Source organism: Pinus tabuliformis, chromosome 7 (assembly GCF_031772625.1).
Source record: "Pinus tabuliformis cultivar Carrire ecotype Pingquan chromosome 7, CPIR1, whole genome shotgun sequence".
Lineage (NCBI taxonomy): Eukaryota > Viridiplantae > Streptophyta > Pinopsida > Pinales > Pinaceae > Pinus > Pinus tabuliformis.
In genome coordinates, this window is record NC_142293.1 from 1,305,808,473 (window position 1) to 1,305,816,094 (window position 7,622).

The 7,622-nt window shown below is 39.6% G+C and overlaps 1 pseudogene; it reads left to right on the plus strand.

Moving 5' to 3' along the window:
• The first annotated feature begins 6,026 nt into the window (after positions 1–6,026).
• On the plus strand, positions 6,027–6,963 carry LOC149252308 (cytochrome P450 750A1 pseudogene; annotated as a pseudogene).
• Positions 6,964–7,622: the final 659 nt, after the last annotated feature.

Sequence of the window (7,622 nt, forward strand, 5' to 3'; positions counted from 1 at the left end):
GGAGCATTTAAAGATAGGTATGGTCGTTTTTTTATAAAACGTAATACAAAAAAGAGGGAGCTCATATATATGTTTTGTGTGTTGACTTTTATTGTGTGGTTGTTGCACACGGGAGGAAGAGAACAACTGGTGTTCGCAGCAGCGAGAGAGAACCAGAGATGTATGCACAGCAGTGCTCAAAATATACTTTGTAAAGTTTTGTTTTGACTTTTGTAATGGAACGGTGGTGAAATGAAAATGTTTTATGTGCTGAATGTTTAGTAATATCCATGAGCGCATTTGTTTTGGATGCAAATGTAATTTGTTTTTGTTTTACAGCAGCCTGTAAAAAGAGTTTTACACCAGTGAATGTAAATGGAGATTTTACAGCAGTAAATGTTAATGGGAATTTTTCCAGCAGTGTAAATTCTCATATGGAGACAGAGTGAATATTTTTTTTGTTTTAATGAATAGAAATCTTTTATGGTGGTGAAATACTCTGTTCCTCAGTGAAATTTTTTTTAAGCTTCTCTGTGCACAAGAGGATCCTGTGGAGGTAAAACAGAGCATTGCCTCTTTGTGTTTGAATGTTTGGTTTTTGGTATTTTTCCCATCAAAAATACCCAACAGTGGTATCAGAGCTGGCTCAGGCTCTTTAAAGAAGTTAAAGAAGCTGAAGGGAGAAGGTTGTTGCTGCAGCAAAACTTCTCAGGCAGACAGAAGACTCAGACAACGAAGGATTCAGGTATTCTTCAAAGCTTTCTTGTTTGTTACTGTTGAAGCAGTCAGTTGTTTTAAATACACAGTCAAGAAATGGCTAGCACAAGCACTGGTATGGGTATGTTTAATACCCAGTTCCCACAGTTTAATGGGAAGAACTATGACTACTGGTCAATAACTATGAAAGCCTTGTTTGCTTCCCAAGACTTATGGGAAATAGTTGAGGAAGGTTTTGAAGAACGAGCAGATGAAACTGAGTTCAATGCATTAACTCAGGGAGAGAAGGATCTGCTGAAGAGCAATAGGAAGAAGGATTCAAAAGCCCGTGTGTTGTTGTATCTAGCAGTAGACCAGAGTATATTTCCAAGGTTAGCAGCAGCTAAGACAGCAAATGAATCATGGGAAACCCTTAAGACAGCCTATCAAGGCATGGAGAGAGTGAAGACAGCAAAACTACAATTGCTGAGAAAGGATTTTGAGAACTTGAACATGAAGGAGTCAGATAACATTGACTCATTCTTCACTCATGTGATTGGTGTAATCACACAGATGAGGACTCATGGAGAAACCATTGAAGATAGAAGGATTGTGGAGAAAATATTGAGGGTCTTACCCTCAAGGTTCGATGCCATAGTCACCACCATTGAAGAGACAAAGGATCTCTCAAACTATTCAGTTGATGAGCTACATGCATCACTGATAACACATGAGCAGAGGTTGAGTAGGAATGAAAACTCATCTCTTGAGCAAGCCTTCAAGACCCAGATGTCCTTTGGAAGAGGAAGAGGTCAAGGAAGAGGAAACCGAAGAGGAAGAGGCAGAAGCCAGAACAGAGGTGGAAGGAACGGCCCATCAAATGCACAAGGAAGAGGCAGCAATCCAAATCAGAACCAAGGTCAAGGCAGCAGCCAACAAAGAGATCAGTATCAGGCTCAAGGACAAAGGTATGATAAATCTAATGTTCAATGCTATTATTGCAAAAAGTATGGACATTATGCTAGTGATTGTAGAAAGAAACAACATGATATGAACAGCAGACAAAATGCAAATGTTACAAGAGAAAACAGCAGTCAAGAAAATGTCCTGTTAGCTTGTAACATGGCTGAAACACATAGTGAGGACATATGGTTTTTAGACTCAGGTTGCAGCAACCATATGACCGGAAACATAGCCTTCTTTTCTGCCCTAGATAAAAATGTGAAATCAGAAGTCACACTAGGAACTGATAGTAAAGTGTCTGTTATGGGAAAAGGAGAAGTAAAAATATTTTCAAAGCAAGGAGAAAGGAAAACCATAGCAGATGTCTACTATGTCCCTGGAATGAAATGTAACCTCTTGACTATTGGACAGCTTGTCCATAAGGGGTACAATGTTTTCTTTAAAAATGATGTATGCACCATCATGGATATACCACCCAGCAAAAGATGCATTGCTGAAGTGAAGATGACAAGGAACAGGATGTTCCCTCTCCGGATCAGGGCAGACATGAAGAACAAAAGGGAAATGGCAGCAGTCACCCAAGAGGCCTTCCAAAGCGTGCCAAAGGATGAAAATTGGTTGTGGCACTTGAGATTTGGTCATCTCAATTTTGGAGGTCTAAATTTGTTAAGTAGGAAAGGAATGGTGAAAGGATTACCATTGATAGAGAAGCCGGACAACCTTTGTGAAGGTTGTATATTGGGCAAACAACATAGAGAAAGTTTTCCATCAGGGAAAAGCATAAGGGCAAAGACACCCTTAGAGATTATCCACTCAGATTTGTGTGGACCAATGCAAGCTCCATCATTAGCAGGCAGCCAATATTTCCTAACATTCATTGATGACTTTACAAGAAAGACTTGGATATATTTCCTTAAAAACAAAAGTGAAGTGTTTGAGAAATTCCAAAACTTCAAGGCATTTGTGGAAAACCAAAGTGGGCTACATATTAAAGTTTTGAGAACTGATAGAGGAGGTGAGTATATCTCCAAGGAATTCCTAAGATTTTGTAGAGAAAATGGAATTCACAAACAATTTACAGCAAGGTACACCCCACAGCAAAATGGAGTTGTTGAAAGGAAGAACAGGACCATCATGGATATGGCGAGGAGCATGTTAAAGGCAAAGCATTTGCCAAATGATTATTGGGCTGAAGTTGTAAATTGTGCTGTGTATATTTTGAATAGGTTTCCTACAAAAGCAGTGATGAACAAGGTGCCGGAAGAGGCATGGAGTGGGAGAAAGCAAGGTGTCACCCACTTGAGAGTTTTTGGATGTGTGGCCTATGCACACATTCCAGATCAGCTAAGGAGGAAGTTGGACAACAAAGGGGAGAAATGCATCTTCATTGGATACAGTGATGAATCCAAAGCCTACAGGCTGTACATCCCATCTACCAAGAAGTTCTTTGTAAGCAGGGATGTTCAATTCAGTGAGGAAGAAGCTTGGGATGGAAGCATAGAGAAAACATTGAATGTCAAGAACTGTTTGTCTCATGATGAAGATGAAGAGGAGGTGGCTGAAATGCATCCCCAAACAGCAGCGCCAACACAAGGACAGCAAGGGACACCATTGAGGATCAATGAGAGTGCTTCTCCAAGCACACCACAAGGAGGAAATTCAAGTGCATCTTCAAGCACTTGCACACCAAGTGAAAGAGGTAAGAAATTTAGAAATCTAAGTGACATTTATGATGAAGGAATGAATTCCTTATTTGCCTTGTATTGTCATGTTGATGATCCTATTCATTTCGAAGATGCAATTAAAGATAGGAAATGGATAGAAGCTATGGATGAGGAGATGAATGCCATAGAGAGAAACAAAACATGGGATTTGGTTGAGTTACCAAAAGGCAAAGAAGTCATTGGTGTGAAATGGGTCTACAAGACCAAGAGCAATGCTGAAGGCAAGATTGAAAGGCATAAAGCAAGGCTGGTTGTCAAAGGCTACAAGCAGCAGTATGGGAGAGATTATGAGGAGACTTTCGCACCACTTGCAAGAATGGAAACCGTGAGAGCAGTGCTGTCCATAGCAGCTCAAAACAAATGGAAAGTCTATCAAATGGACGTGAAGTCAGCATTCCTAAATGGAGTGTTAAAGGAAGAGGTTTATGTTGAACAGCCTCTCGGCTATGAGAAGAAAGGTGAAGAGCACAAAGTGTGCAAATTGAAGAAGGCTCTTTATGGGCTGAAGCAAGCGCCAAGAGCATGGTACAGCAGAATAGATTCATATCTATTGGATAATGAATTTGACAAGTGTGAAGGAGAACCCACCGTCTACATCAAAGAAAAAGATGGTAAAATTTTGATTGTTGTCTTGTATGTTGATGATGTTATTTTCACAGGTAATGATGATCAGCTCATTGAGAATTTTAAATCAGTCATGAAGGATGAATTTGAAATGACTGACATGGGTTTGTTGAGATACTTCTTAGGCATAGAAGTAGATCAAAATGAAAAAGGAATTTTTATCTCACAAGCAAGATATGTAAATCAAGTATTGAGCAGATTTAACATGCAAGAATGCAAGGCAGCGATCACTCCCACAGTAATGGGATTAAAACTCAGCAGAGAGGACAGCAGCAAGGATTTTGATCCTAGTTTGTACAAGAGTATTGTAGGCAGCCTTATGTATTTAACAGCTACTAGGCCTGACATTATGTATGCTGTTAGTTTGATTTCCAGATTCATGGAGAGGCCAAAGGAGGCACATTGGCAGGCAGCAAAGAGAATTTTGAGGTATGTCAAAGGTACCAAAATGTTTGGAATTTTATATAATGCCTCAGAACATTCAGATTTGGTTGGATACACTGACAGTGATTGGGCTGGAAGTGTAGATGATCGGAAGAGCACTTCCGGTTATGTATTTCATATGGGTTCAGGAGCCATTTCATGGGCTTCTAAGAAGCAGTCCATTGTAGCATTGTCTACAGCAGAGGCTGAATATGTGGCAGCTACAGCAGCAGCATGTCAAGCAGTGTGGATGAGAAGAATGTTGAGAAGCTTAGGCCAAGAGCAGGCAAAAGCGACAGTGATCTTTTGTGACAATAGCTCAGCTATTGCATTGTCAAAGAATTCAGTGTTTCATAAGAGAACGAAGCACATTGATACAAGGTTTCACTACATCAGAGAATTGGTGAACAATGGAGAAATTATCTTAGAACATTGCAGGACTCAGGAACAGGTTGCAGACATCTTGACAAAGCCACTGGATCAGAAGAGCTTTGAATTTTTGAGGAAGTGTCTCGGTATGACCGAATGTCCAGCAGTTGAAATTAAAGGGGAGTGTTGAAAATGTAATTTCAACGCAGCTGTACTGCGCTCCCCAAAACCACCGAACAAAACCACAAACCGCCCAGAGGATATCGCACCACCTTCCAGCGAAAAGCTGTTTCCGTATTCTTGGCTCCGATACGATTTGGTGAAGACATGTGGCTCTCACCTGACATCAGCATCTCTGACATATCGGGAGGTAAAGCTCAGCATTAAAGTGGCTTCCGATATCTTTCTCCACCGTCGGATTTACTCCATCGCTCTCCACCGTTGATCCACCAAAGCTGCATACGAGGTGCATTAAAAGGCTTGCGTGGATTAAATTTTTGAGTTTGACCGCCGTAGAAGAAGAGTTATGGAATTTAATATTGATACGTAGATTTAGGTGGCCCTTTTAAATATGGGTATGGGCACGTTTCAATATATGTTTTTTTTATATAGCACGTAAGTTTTTTTATGTAAAAGGTATGGAGCATTTAAAGATAGGTATGGTCGTTTTTTTATAAAACGTAATACAAAAAAAAGGGAGCTCATATATATGTTTTGTGTGTTGACTTTTATTGTGTGGTTGTTGCACACGGGAGGAATAGAACAACTGGTGTTCGCAGCAGCGAGAGAGAACCAGAGATGTATGCACAACAGTGCTCAAAATATACTTAGTAATGTTCTGTTTTGACTTTTGTAATGGAACGGTGTGTGAAATGAAAATGTTTTATGTGCTGAATGTTTAGTAATATCCATGAGTGCATTTGTTTTGGATGCAAATGTAATTTGTTTTTGTTTTACAGCAGCCTGTAAAAAGAGTTTTACACCAGTGAATGTAAATGGAGATTTTACAGCAGTAAATGTTAATGGGAATTTTTCCAGCAGTGTAAATTCTCATATGGAGACAGAGTGAATGTTTTTTTTGTTTTAATGAATAGAAATCTTTTATGGTGGTGAAATACTCTGTTCCTCAGTGAAATTTTTTTTAAGCTTCTCTGTGCACAAGAGGATCCTGTGGAGGTAAAACAGAGCATTGCCTCTGTGTGTTTGAATGTTTGGTTTTTGGTATTTTTCCCATCAAAAATACCCAACATGGATTGGCTTGATTTGCAAGGTAACAATCGACGAATAAAGAAGGCCAACAAAATATTTGATGCATTTGTTGAGAAAGTAATAGACGACCATATGGATCAGGGCGTGGATTCAGCCTCGAATCCCCAGACAAAGGCAAAGGCAGAATATGGTAAGGTCTTCGTCGATGTGCTTCTTCAGATCCAGAGTGATAAGACGGACGACAAGATCACGCGAGAAACCATCAAGGCAATTATGTTTGTAAGTCTCTCCGGCTTCGTTCTCTCTTTCAGTTTTCTACTAACATGAGAAATGAATTGAATTTGTATGGATTTGTCAGGACATGTTCGCCGCCGGAATGGAGACGACGGCCATTACCATAGAATGGGCAATGAGTGAGCTGCTCAGAAATCCCCATGCAATGAAGAGATTACAGGAAGAAATTGAATGTACAGTTGGCAAACATGGCAAAGTTAAGGAGTCAAATGTGGCAAGCATGAAATACCTCCACAGTGTGGTGAGAGAGACGCTACGATTATACCCAGCAGCGCCGCTAGCGTTTCCCCATGAATCTGCAGAGGCCGTGACAGTAGAAGGATATCATATACCGAAGAAAACAATGTTATTGGTGAATGTGTGGGCTATAGGAAGGGATCCTAATGTATGGGGAAAAGATGCTTCAGAATTCAAACCAGAAAGATTTGTGGAGGAATTCGGTGGACATAATGATTATACGGACTTAACAAGTACGCAAGACTTGAGGATGCTTCCATTTGGGGCAGGAAGGAGAGGATGCCCTGGCCCCCCTATGGCTATTCCCACTATTTCACTTGCATTGGCTCAGATGTTGCACACTTTTAATTGGATGGTTGAAGATGAGCCATCCCAACTAGATATGAAGGAAGCGCATGCAGTGTCTATGCCCAGAGAAATTCCTCTCTTTGCGTTCCCAAACTGAGGTTGCCATTGAATTGTGTTTAGAATTTTGAAAATTAGGAAGATATAGGTTTGGGGCAGCCCGGGTCTTCCCGCCATCTCTAGCGTTCGCTAGTAGTAGTTAGTGCTTCTGTTAGATGTTAGGGCGATGATGGGAAATGCATTATGCTTACATAAATTGGGTAAATAACGAGGTAACTTTCCTACCTTGCATATGAGTGTCGATATTGCTGAGCTCCAATGTTTTGATCGATTTATGATCAAGTTCCTTACGTAGTGGTTAATATTACATTTTCTTTTTCCTTTTCTTGCATATTATGTAATTTGTCCGGTGAAAGCGAGCTAGTATGTATTTTAATATTAAAAAAAAAATTTTTACTATGCATTATATATTTGCGTGTATATTTAAAAATTACTTATCTCCAGTTTATGTTTTAAATATTTATACTATATATCATTATAAAAACTGTGAACAAAGTTGTTTATAATGTAATTTATTCTCTTTTTAAGAGAGAATAAATCAATAATTAAGTTATAAGAGTTATTTCTAAATATATTAGTAGTCATAAGGGCGAGAAATTTAGATAGGCATCGTCACTGTTGTGTTTTCGAACCACTGTTACATCAGTTATTTACTGAATTTCAACAGTAGAAGCCCTGGAAATGAAATACAAATTCCCG